Below are 13,884 nucleotides of genomic sequence, written 5' to 3' on the forward strand. Positions count from 1 at the left end.
TCCATTCATTCATTTTCATCTTTTCCAAATGATGTCTTCAGCACTTGAGCGTATCCATGGACATATTTATACATCCAGGAGTGTTTTCCAGCACGCACGCGCTTGAAGGCAGGGTAATCTCTTCATAGTGAACTATAAACCTTCAAACTCAACCACCCACTGCTTAAGAATTCATGAGTGAAATGTGAATATGTTAAAGTCCCTCTTTTAAAAACAAGACTGACAGAGACTTTTTAAAACTAGGGTCACAATGACGGCCTTACAGTGAGCATACACTAACTAACACAAAATCTAATTAATAATTCTATGTAGGAAATGTGACAGTTAATCTTATACATATATTTTACAACCACAGAAAATCAGCTTTTTCAGTGTACACTAACAAACACAATTGCTTTCAGTTAAAAAAATCGCATCTGTTTTGAGAGCCAGTGATTGGATCATCACCCTGTCAACTAATGTGTGATTTTAATGGTCAACTGTTTACTGTGAAAGCAAAGGTAACGGTTCAATCAGCAACGTGATTTGAATGTGCTAAAATTGAATAAAAAATGAAATCAAAACACATCGTATGTTATAGTAAACAGAGGTGATTCCCTGTCATGTTTTCCCAGAGCTGATCTAATAACACGGAGCAGCCTATTCTATTCTATTACCCCTAGTGACACCATCACTGATGATTCGTGTATTTGATTATATGCAAACTCAGAGACCTTCCTTGTTACTTAACTAAAAAAACTTCCCAACAGACTGACAGGGGAGTTGACGGCACATCAGATTCACCATTAACCATGTTTCCTGTAGCTGTGCTGCTTCTGTTGGCAGCTGGATCATGTGAGTCTCCCTGGATTTGTCATAGAATCACCACTTTTTCTTTTGCAGGACAACTTAATGATTTATGACAAAACATTCCTCTTTTAACAGATGTGAAGTGTGAAACTTTGACGCAGCCAGCCTCTGTGACTGTGCAGCCAGGTCAACCTCTGACCATCAGCTGCCAGGTCTCTTATTCTCTCAGCAGCTACCGCACACATTGGATCAGACAGCCTGCAGGAAAAGGACTGGAGTGGATTATGTGGTCATAATGGATACAGCACATACTATAAAGATTCACTAAAGAATAAGTTCAGTATCGAATTAGCCACTTCCAGCAAAACAGTGACTCTAAAGGGACAGAATGTGCAGCCTGGAGACACTGCTGTGTATTACTGTGATGGAGAAACACAATGATACTAACCATCAGCCGCCCTGATCAAAAACCCCTCAGTGTCTGAACACTAGTTACATGAAGCCACCAGAGGAGGAGCCCAAAGACAACTGGTGATTTCAGACCAGTGCAATGTTAATGTAAAGAGGAATCAGACATGGGTCATAACGTCATTTAACAGTAACTATTGATACCACTTTTAATACTCTGACATCACAATGAATGACATGTCAGTGTGTATAATTTTAGTTTGAGATAAATAATAATAAAATACAAGAAATTGTGTTTTGTGATCGTCTCAAAATCCATTAGTTACTCAGAGATTAATATTTTTACAAACATGATATAAAGTAAATAAAGATAATAAAGTTTCAGTGATTTATGAAGAGCAAAAATAACAATTAACTAGGGCTACGTTGTAGCACTAACGGGCCCGAGCACACGCGCGTTTCAAGTCTGTCGCGGTCGGGGAAGACACAGCATTCAATGACCAAGCACTCGTCTTCGCGTTGCATGCGTTTTTTGAACTGTGGCAAGGATAAACGCTTCACTTCCTGTAGCCAGCAGGTGGTGCTGTGATTTTAAGTCATGGTTTCTCTGTAGATGTCATCAGGTCGTGACTCTTGTCTTACATGTCTAGTTTGGACCTGATTGAACCAAATATGCCTGAGATACAGAAGTTCGTGTTTCGATGGCGTGTAATCAAACTTTGACGCCAGGCCACGGTCACATGGTATGACGAAATGTTAAAACTCAAATAACTTTAGATCTCCATCTTGTTGTGAAGACACTCATCGAAATTTTAAGTTGATATGATGAAAGCTCTACGACAAGTATATCAAAGTAAATATGCAGAATATGGCCAAAATGGCCACCAAATCCAAAATGGCGGGCTTCCTGTTTACTCTAGCATATCTATCCAAGAGACTTATTTCTTGGTCATGGAAAGACACATGTCCCCGTCGATTTTTGTAGAAGTAGGCCAAATGTAGTGCCGGGGCTGCCCCTTAGGGGGCGCTAGTCAGTTATTCTGCCACGCCCATTCCTTAATCCCGTTTGACAGCTTTCAGGGGGGGGCTGTTGACACACACATGTAGTTTGAGGGAGATTGATGTCTTCAGGTCGCGACTCTTGTGTTACACGTCTAGTTTGGACTTGATTGGACCAAATATGCCTGAGATACTGAAGCCCGTGTTTCGATGGCGTGTAATCAAACTTTGACGCCAGGCCACGGTCACATGGTATGACGAAACGTTAAAATTCCAATAACTTTAGATCTCCATCTTGTTGTGAAGGCACTCATCGAAATTGTAAGTTCATCTGATGAAAGCTCTACGACAAGTATGTCAAAGTAAATATGCTGAATATGGCCAAAATGGCCACCAGATCCAAAATGGCGGGCTTCCTGTTTACTGTAGCATATCGATTCAAGAGACTTATTTCTTTGTCATGAAAAGACACATGTCCCCGTCGATTTTCGTAGCTGTAGGCCAATCGTAGTGCCGGGGCTGCCCTTTAGGGGGCGCTAGTCAGTTATTTTGCCACGCCCATCTCTTAAACCCATCTGACAGTCTTCAGGGGGGGGCTGTTGATACACACATGTAGTTTGAGGTAGATTGAACCTTGAACACAGAAGTTATAGCAATTTCGTGTGTCATGGCGAGTTGGTGAACTTTGATGCCACGCCATTAATAAGGCGTTTGACGAAAAGTCACAGTAATCTTATATCTTCATTATCACGGTCTTGAGACCCATTTGACATAGTTTCACATGGTTGCGCAAAGTGGATGAGGAGTTATACTTCCAAGTGTAAGACGTACAAAAAACAAGACATTTCCTGCTGCCACCAGAAGCGCTGTGATTTTAAGTCACTATTTCTGTGTTGTTGTCTTCGGGTCGTGACCCTTGTCTTATGTGTCTAGTTTGGACTTGATTGGACCAAATATGTCCAAGATACAGACGCCCGTGTTTTGATGGCGTTTCATCAAACTTTGACGCCACGCCACGGTCACGCGCTCTGACGAAAAGTTGATTTTTTTGATAACTTTAATACTCCATATTGTTGTGATGACACTCGTCTAAATTTTAAGGTGATCCGATGAAAGCTCTACGACAAGTACATCAAAGTAAAAACGTGAAATATGGCCAAAATGGCGACTAAATCCAAAATGGCGGACTTCCTGTTGCTTTTTTCATAATGCTCCTTGAGGCTTTTTTGTATGATTAGTCACGATACACCTTTTCCCCGATTTTGGTGAAGATCGGCCATGGGGAAACCTAGGGGCTGCGTTCCAGGTGGCGCTGTTGAGCCATTTTACCACGCCCATTTCCAAATACTCCAGAATACGTAAATTTTCACCACTTTCTAATTTACTGCAAAGTTTAACAACTTTTTAAGCACGTTAAAGCCCTCAAAAAGCCAATTAATTTGTACGAAGAAAAATAATAAGAACTAGGGCTACGTTGTAGCACTAACGGGCCCGAGCACACGCGCGTTTCAAGTCTGTCGCGGTCGGGGAAGAGACAGCGTTCAATGACCAAGCGGCCGTCTCCGCGTTACATGGGTTTTTTGCACTGCGGCAAGGATAAACGCTTCACTTCCTGTAGCCAGCAGGTGGCGCTGTGATTTTAAGTCATGGTGTCTCTGTAGATGTCATCAGGTCGTGACCCTTGTCTTACATGTCTAGTTTGGTCTTGATCGAACCAAATATGCCTGAGATACAGAAGCTCGTGTTTTGATGGCGTGTAATCAAACTTTGACGCCAGGCCACGGTCACAAGGAAAGACGAAATGTTAAAATTCAAATAACTTTACATCTCCATCTTGTTGTGAAGACACTCATCGAAATTTTCAGTTGATCTGATGAAAGACCTACGACAAGTATATCAAAGTAAATATGCAGAATATGGCCAAAATGGCCACCAAATCCAAAATGGCGGGCTTCCTGTTTACTCTAGCATATCTATCCAAGAGACTTATTTCTTTGTCATGAAAAGACACATGTCCCCGTCGATTTTCGTAGCTGTAGGCCAATCATAGTGCCGGGGCTGGCCTTTAGGGGGCGCTAGTCAGTTTTTTTGCCACGCCCATTTCTTAAACCCGTCTGACAGCTTTCAGGGGGGGGCTGTTGACACACACATGTAGTTTGAGGGAGATTGAACCTTGAACACAGAAGTTACAGCGATTTCGTGTGTCATGGCGAATTGATGAATTTTGATGCCACGCCATTAATATGGCGTTTGACGAAAAGTCACAGTAATCTTATATCTTCATTATTAATGTCTTGAGACCCATTTGACATAGTTTCACATGGTTGTGCAAAGGGGATGAGGAGAAATACTTCCAAGTGTGAGACGTACCAAAAACAAGACATTTCCTGCTGCCACCAGGGGGCGCTGTGATTTTAAGTCACGATTTCTGTGTTGATGTCTTCGGGTCGTGATTCTTGTGTTATGTGTCTAGTTTGGACTTGATTGGACCAAATATGTCCGAGATACAGACGCCCGTGTTTTGATGGCGTTTCATCAAACTTTGACGCCACGCCACGGTCACAGGCTCTGATGAAAAGTTGATTTTTTTGATAAGTTTAGTAGGCCATATTGTTGTGATGAGACTCGTCTAAATTTTAAGTTGATCCGATGAAAGCTGTACGACAAGTACATCAAAGTAAAAACGTGGAATATCGCCAAAATGGCGGACTTCCTGTTGCTTTTTTCATAATGCTCCTTGAGGCTTTTTTGTATGATTAGTCACGATACACCTTTTCCCCGATTTTGGTGAAGATCGGCCATGGGGAAACCTAGGGGCTGCGTTCCAGGTGGCGCTGTTGAGCCATTTTGCCACGCCCATTTCCAAATACTCCAGAATACGTAAATTTTCACCACTTTCTAATTTACTGCAAAGTTTAACAACTTTTTCAGCACGTTAAAGCCCTCAAAAAGCCAATTCATTTGTGAGAAGAAAAATAATAAGAATAACTAGGGCTACGTTGTAGCACTTGCGGGCCCGAGCACCTGCACGTTGAAGCCTGTTGCCGTCGGGGGAGAGAGCGGTCGATGACCAAGCGCACGTCTCCGCGTTGGATGCGTTTTCCTCTCTGTGGCAAGGATAAAAGCTTCACTTCCTGTAGCCACCAGGGGGCGCTGTGATTTAAAGTCATGATTTCTGTGTAGATGTCATCAGGCTGGGACTCTAGTCTTACATGTCTAGTTTGGACTCAATTGGACAATAAACGCTTCACTTCATGTAGCCACCAGGGGGCGCTGTGATTTAAAGTCATGATTTCTGTGTAGATGTCATCAGGCCGGGACTCTAGTCTTACATGTCTAGTTTGGACTTAATTGGACAATAAACGCTGCACTTCCTGTAGCCACCAGGGGGCGCTGTGATTTAAAGTCATGATTTCTGTGGAGATGTCATCAGGCTGGGACTCTAGTCTTACATGTCTAGTTTGGACTCAATTGGACAATAAACACTTCACTTCCTGTAGCCACCAGGGGGCGCTGTGATTTAAAGTCATGATTTCTGTGTAGATGTCATCAGGCCGGGACTCTAGTCTTACATGTCTAGTTTGGACTCGATTGGACAATATATGTCCAAGCTAAGAACATCGTGTTTTGATGGCGTTTAATCAAACTTCGACGCCACGGTCACACGGCCTTAAAACCATATGAAGATCTCCGGGGGGGGGGGCTGTCGATACACACATGTAGTTTGAGTGAGATAGAACCATGAACACGGAAGTTACAGCATTTGGTGTTTCACGGCGAGTTGATGAACTTTGACGCCACGCCACGGTCACACGGTGTGACGAACGATAAATCCCTAAATCAATTTTTATCTCCATCTTGTTGTGATGACACTCATCTGAATTTAAAGTTGAACTGATAAAAGCCCTGGGACAAGTACATCAAAGTAAAAATGGTGAATATGGCCAAAATGGCCACTAAATCCAAAATGGCGGACTTCCTGTTTGGTTTAACCTATCGATCCAAGAGACTTTTTTGTTTGTAATGGAAAGACACATGCCCTAATACATTTTTGTACAAGTCGGCCAATCGTAGCGCCGGGGCTGCCCTTTAGGGGGCGCTAGTCAGTTTTTTTGCCACGCCCATTTCTTAAAACCATATGAATGTCTTCAAGGGGGGGATGTTAATACACACATGTAGTTTGAGGGAGATGGACCCATGAACACGGAAGTTACAGCAATTTCGTGTTTCACGGCGAGCTGATGAACTTTGATGCCACGCCATTACTATGGCGTTTGACGAAAAGTCACAGTATTCTTATATCTTCATTATCAATGTCTTGAGACCCATTTGATACAGTTTGACATGGTTGAGGTCAGTGGATGAGGAGGAACACATCCAAGTGTAAGACATGCAAAAAAAAAGACATTTCCTGTTGCCACCAGGGGGCGCTATGATATTAAGTCATGATTTCAGTGCAGATGTCTTCAGGTCGTGACTCTTGTCTTATGTGTGTAGTTTGGAATCGATTGGAACAAATATGTCTGAGATACAGAACCTCGTGTTTTGATGGCGTTTAATCAAACTTTGACGCCTCGCCACGGTCACACGGTGTGGCGAAAAGTTGATTTTTTTGATAACTTTAGTATTCCATATTGTTTTGATGAGACTCGTCTAAATTTTAAGTTGATCCGATAAAAGCTCTACGACAAGTATATCAAAGTAAAAACGTGGAATATCGCCAAAATGGCGACTAAATCCAAAATGGCGGACTTCCTGTTCCTTATTTCATAACGCACTGAGAGACTTTTTTGTGCGTCTGGTCACGATACACAACTGGGTATTTTTTTTGTGAGGATCGGTGAATGCTAAATGAGGGGCTTATCCGTAGGTGGCGCTATTGAGCTATTTTGCCACGCCTATTTCCAAATCCTACAGAATATGACCATTTTCACACATTTCTAACTTACTGCAAAGTTTAGAAACTATTTGAGGATGGGAAAGCCCTCAAAAAGCCAATTTAACTTGGCGGAGAATAATAATAATAATAACTAGGGCTACGTTGTAGCACTTGCGGGCCCGAGCACCTGCACGTTGAAGTCTGTTGCGGTCGGGGGAGAGAGCGGTCGATGACCAAGCGCACGTCTCCGCTTTGGATGCGTTTTCCTCTCTGCGGCAAGGATAAACGCTTCACTTCCTGTAGCCACCAGGGGGCGCTGTGATTTAAAGTCATGATTTCTGTGTAGATGTCATCAGGCTGGGACTCTAGTCTTACATGTCTAGTTTGGACTCAATTGGACAATAAACGCTTCACTTCCTGTAGCCACCAGGGGGCGCTGTGATTTAAAGTCATGATTTCTGTGTAGATGTCATCAGGCTGGGACTCTAGTCTTAGGTGTCTAGTTTGGACTCGATTGGAAAATATATGTCCGAGATACAGAACCTCGTGTTTTGATGGCGTTTAATCAAACTTCAACGCCACGGTCACACGGCCTAAAAAAACAATATGAATATCTTCAGAGGGGGGCTGTTGATACACACATCTAGTTTGAGTGAGATAGAACCATGAACATGGAAGTTACAGCATTTCGTGTTTCACGGCGAGTTGATGAACTTTGACGCAACGCCACGGTCACACGGTGTGACGAACGATAAATCCCTCAATCAATTTTTATCTCCATCTTGTTGTGATGACACTCATCTGAATTTAAAGTTGAACTGATGAAAGCCCTGGGACAAGTACATCAAAGTAAAAATGGTGAATATGGCCAAAATGGCCACTAAATCCAAAATGGCGGACTTCCTGTTTGGTTTAACCTATCGATCCAAGAGACTTATTTGTTTGTAATGGAAAGACACATGCCCTAATACATTTTTGTACAAGTCGGCCAATCGTAGCGCCGGGGCTGCCCTTTAGGGGGCGCTAGTCAGTTTTTTTGCCACGCCCATTTCTTAAAACCATATGAATGTCTTCAAGGGGGGGATGTTAATACACACATGTAGTTTGAGGGAGATGGACCCATGAACACGGAAGTTATAGCAATTTCGTGTTTCACGGCGAGCTGATGAACTTTGATGCCACGCCATTACTATGGCGTTTGACGAAAAGTCACAGTATTCTTATATCTTCATTATCAATGTCTTGAGACCCATTTGATACAGTTTGACATGGTTGAGGTCAGTGGATGAGGAGGAACACATCCAAGTGTAAGACATGCAAAAAAAAAGATATTTCCTGTTGCCACCAGGGGGCGCTATGATAATAAGTCATGATTTCAGTGCAGATGTCTTCAGGTCGTGACTCTTGTCTTATGTGTGTAGTTTGGACTCGATTGGATCGTGTTTGTCCGAGATACAGAACCTCGTGTTTTGATGGCGTTTAATCAAATTTTGATGCCACGCCAAGGTCACACGGTGTGGCGAAAAGTTGATTTTTTAAGTCAACTTTTTTCTCCATCTTGTTGTGATGACACTCATCTGAATTTGAAGTTGATCTGATGAAAGCCCTGGGACAAGTACATTAAAGTAACAATCGCCAAAATGGCCAAAATGGCCACTAAATCCAAAATGGCGGGCTTCCTGTTGCGTTTTTCATAATGCACCTTGAGACTTTTTTTCAGGATTAGTCACGATACACCTCTTGCCCGATTTTGGTGAAAATCGGTTATGTGGAAACCTAGGGGCTGGGTTCCAGGGGGCGCTGTTGAGCCATTTTGCCACGCCCATTTCCAAATACTCCAGAATACGTAAATTTTCACCACTTACTAATTTACTGCAAAGTTTGGTAAGAAGTTCAGCATGTTAAAGCTCTCAAAAAGCCAATTCACTTTAGTCACAATAATAATAATAATAATAAGAATAATCATTACAATTTCAATAGGGCCTCTCACCATTCGGTGCTCGGGCCCTAATAATAATAATCATTTCAATTTCAATAGGGCCTCCCACCGGAGGTGCTCGGGCCCTAATAATCTTATCAATTTCAATAGGGCCTCCCACCGGAGGTGCTCGGGCCCTAACTAGGGCTACGTTGTAGCACTAACGGGCCCGAGCACACGCGCGTTTCAAGTCTGTTGCGGTCGGGGAAGAGACAGCGTTCAATGACCAAGCGGCCGTCTCCGCGTTGCATGGGTTTTTTGCACTGCGGCAAGGATAAACGCTTCACTTCCTGTAGCCAGCAGGTGGCGCTGTGATTTTAAGTCATGGTGTCTCTGTAGATGTCATCAGGTCGTGACCCTTGTCTTACATGTCTAGTTTGGTCTTGATTGAACCAAATATGCCTGAGATACAGAAGCTCGTGTTTCGATGGCGTGTAATCAAACTTTGACGCCTGGCCACGGTTACACGCTGTAACCTATAGTTGATGTTTTGATAACTTTAGTACTTCATCTTCTTGTGAAGACACTCATCTAAATTTTAAGTTGATCTGATGAAAGCTGTACGACAAGTATATTAAAGTAAATATGCAGAATATGGCCAAAATGGCCACCAAATCCAAAATGGCCGGCTTCCTGTTTACTCTAGCATATCTATCCAAGAGACTTATTTCTTTGTCATGAAAAGACACATGTCCCTGTCGATTTTCGTAGCTGTAGGCCAATCGTAGTGCCGGGGCTGCCCTTTAGGGGGCGCTAGTCAGTTATATTGCCACGCCCATTCCTTAAACCCATCTGACAGCTTTGAGGGGGGGGCTGTTGATACACACATGTAGTTTGAGGGAGATTGAACCTTGAACACCGAAGTTATAGCAATTTTGTGTGTCATGGCGAATTGATGAACTTTGATGCCACGCCATTAATATGGCGTTTGACGAAAAGTCACAGTAATCTTATATCTTCATTATCAATGTCTTGAGACCCATTTGACATAGTTTCACATGGTTGTGCAAAGGGGATGAGGAGAAATACTTCCAAGTGTGAGACGTACCAAAAACAAGACATTTCCTGCTGCCACCAGGGGGCGCTGTGATTTTAAGTCACGATTTCTGTGTTGATGTCTTCAGGTCGCGACTCTTATCTTATGTGTGTAGTTTGGACTCAATTGGACCAAATATGTCCGAGATACAGCCGCCCGTGTTTTGATGGCGTTTAATCAAACTTTGACGCCACGCCACGGTCACAAGCTCTGACGAAAAGTTGATTTTTTTGATAACTTTAGTACTCTATATTGTTGTGACGACACTCGTCTAAATTTTAAGTTGATCCGATAAAAGCTGTACGACAAGTACATCAAAGTAAAAACGTGGAATATCGCCAAAATGGCGACTAAATCCAAAATGGCGGACTTCCTGTTCCTTATTTCATAACACACTGAGAGACTTTTTTGTGCGTCTGGTGAGGATACACAACTGGGTATTTTTTTTGTGAGGATCGGTGAATGCTAAATGAGGGGCTTATCCGTAGGTGGCGCTATTGAGCTATTTTGCCACGCCTATTTCCAAATCCTACAGAATATGACCATTTTCACACATTTCTAACTTACTGCAACGTTTAGAAACTATTTGAGCATGGGAAAGCCCTCAAAAAGCCAATTTAACTTGGGGAAGAAAAATAATAATAATAATATTAACTAGGGCTACTTTGTAGCACTAACGGGCCCGAGCACACGCGCGTTCCAAGTCTGTTGCGGTCGGGGAAGAGAGAACGTTGGATGAGCAATCGCTCGTCTCCGCGTTGCATGCGTTCGGCACTGCGGCAAGGATAAACGCTTCATTTCCTGTAGCCACCAAGGGGCGCTGTGATTTGAAGTCACGATTTCTGTGTAGATGTCTTCAGGTCGGGAATCTTGTCTTATGTGTCTAGTTTGGATTTGATCAGACCAAATATGTCTGAGATACAGAAACTCGTGTGTTGATGGCGTTTCATCAAACTTTGACGCCACGCCATGGTCAGAGGCTCTGACGAAAAAATTTAATTTTGATAACTTTGAATCTCCATCTTGTTGTGATTAGACTCATATAAATTTTAAGTTGATCTGAGGAAAGCTCTACGACAAGTATATCAAAGTAAATATGCAGAATATGGCCAAAATGGCCACCAAATCCAAAATGGCTGGCTTCCTGTTTACTCTAGCATATCTATCCAAGAGACTTATTTCTTTGTCATGAAAAGACACATGTCCCCGTCGATTTTTTTAGCTGTAGGCCAATCGTAGTGCTGGGGCTACCCTTTAGGGGGCGCTAGTCAGTTATATTGCCACGCCCATTCCTTAAACCCATCTGACAGCTTTCAGGGGGGGGCTGTTGACACACACATGTAGTTTGAGGGAGATTGAACCTTGAACACCGAAGTTATAGCAATTTCGTGTGTCATGGCGAGTTGGTGAACTTTGATGCCACGCCATTAATATGGCGTTTGACGAAAAGTCACAGTAATCTAATATCTTAATTATCAATGCCTTGAGACCCATTCGCAACAGTTTGACATGGTTGCGCAAAGTGGATGAGGAGAAATACTTCCAAGTGTAAGACATACAAAAAACAAGACATTTCCTGTTGCCAACAGGGGGCGCTGTGATTTTAAGTCACGATTTCTGTGTTGTTGTCTTCGGGTCCTGACTCTTGTCTTATGTGTCTAGTTTGGACTTGATCGGATCAAATATGTCCGAGATACAGACACCCGTGTTTTGATGGCGTTTCCTCAAACTTTGACGCCACGCCACGGTCACAGGCTCTGACGAAAAGTTGATTTTTTTGATAACTTTAGTAGTCCATATTGTTGTGATGACACTCGTCTAAATTTTAAGGTGATCCGATGAAAGCTCTGTGACAAGTATATCAAAGTAAAAACGTGAAATATGGCCAAAATGGCCACTAAATCCAAAATGGCGGACTTCCTGTTACGATTTTCATAATGCACTGAGAGGCTTTTTTGTGCGTCTGGTCATGATACACAACCTCCTATTTTTTCGTGAGGATCGGTGAAAGTTAACTGAGGGGGCTTTCCGTAGGTGGCGCTGTTGAGCCATTTTGCCATGCCTATTTCCAATTACTCCAGAATGCAATTACTTTTTTGGGCTTTGTACTTCCTGCAAAGTTTCAAAACTATTCAACTATGTCTAGGCCCTTAAAAAGGCAGAAAAGGGAAATTATAATAATAATAACTAGGGCTACGTTGTAGCACTAACGGGCCCGAGCACACGCGCGTTTCAAGTCTTTTGCGGTCGGGGAAGAGACAGCGTTCAATGACCAAGCGGCCGTCTCCGCGTTGCATGGGTTTTTTGCACTGCGGCAAGGATAAACGCTTCACTTCCTGTAGCCAGCAGGTGGCGCTGTGATTTTAAGTCATGGTGTCTCTGTAGATGTCATCAGGTCGTGACCCTTGTCTTACATGTCTAGTTTGGTCTTGATTGAACCAAATATGCCTGAGCTACAGAAGCTCGTGTTTCCATGGCGTGTAATCAAACTTTGACGCCTGGCCACGGTTACACGCTGTAACCTATAGTTGATGTTTTGATAACTTTAGTACTTCATCTTCTTGTGAAGACACTCATCTAAATTTTAAGTTGATCTGATGAAAGCTGTACGACAAGTATATTAAAGTAAATATGCAGAATATGGCCAAAATGGCCACCAAATCCAAAATGGCCGGCTTCCTGTTTACTCTAGCATATCTATCCAAGAGACTTATTTCTTTGTCATGAAAAGACACATGTCCCTGTCGACTTTCGTAGCTGTAGGCCAATCGTAGTGCCGGGGCTGCCCTTTAGGGGGCGCTAGTCAGTTATATTGCCACGCCCATTCCTTAAACCCATCTGACAGCTTTGAGGGGGGGGCTGTTGATACACACATGTAGTTTGAGGGAGATTGAACCTTGAACACCGAAGTTATAGCAATTTCGAGTGTCATGGCGAATTGATTAACTTTGATGCCACGCCATTAATATGGCGTTTGACGAAAAGTCACAGTAATCTTATATCTTCATTATCAATGTCTTGAGACCCATTTGACATAGTTTCACATGGTTGTGCAAAGGGGATGTGGAGAAATACTTCCAAGTGTGAGACGTACCAAAAACAAGACATTTCCTGCTGCCACCAGGGGGCGCTGTGATTTTAAGTCACGATTTCTGTGTTGATGTCTTCAGGTCGCGACTCTTATCTTATGTGTGTAGTTTGGACTCGATTGGACCAAATATGTCCGAGATACAGCCGCCCGTGTTTTGATGGCGTTTAATCAAACTTTGACGCCACGCCACGGTCACAGGCTCTGACGAAAAGTTGATTTTTTTAATAACTTTAGTACTCCATATTGTTGTGACGACACTCGTCTAAATTTTAAGTTGATCCGATGAAAGCCCTTCGACAAGTACATCAAAGTAAAAACGTGAAATATGGCCAAAATGGCAACTAAATCCAAAATGGCGGGCTTCCTGTTGCTTTTTTCATAATGCTCCTTGAGGCTTTTTTGTATGATTAGTCACGATACACCTTTTCCCCGATTTTGGTGAAGATCGGCCATGGGGAAACCTAGGGGCTGCGTTCCAGGTGGCGCTGTTGAGCCATTTTGCCACGCCCATTTCCAAATACTCCAGAATACGTAATTTTCCACCACATTCTAATTTACTGAAAAGTTTAGCAACTTTTTGAGCATGGGAAAGCCCTCAAAAAGCCAATTCATTTGGATGAATAATAATAATAATAATAATAATAATAATCATTTCAATTTCAATAGGGCCTCCCACCGGAGGTGCTCGGGCCCTAATAATAATC

Source organism: Limanda limanda, chromosome 17 (assembly GCF_963576545.1).
Source record: "Limanda limanda chromosome 17, fLimLim1.1, whole genome shotgun sequence".
In the NCBI taxonomy this organism is placed as follows: domain Eukaryota; kingdom Metazoa; phylum Chordata; class Actinopteri; order Pleuronectiformes; family Pleuronectidae; genus Limanda; species Limanda limanda.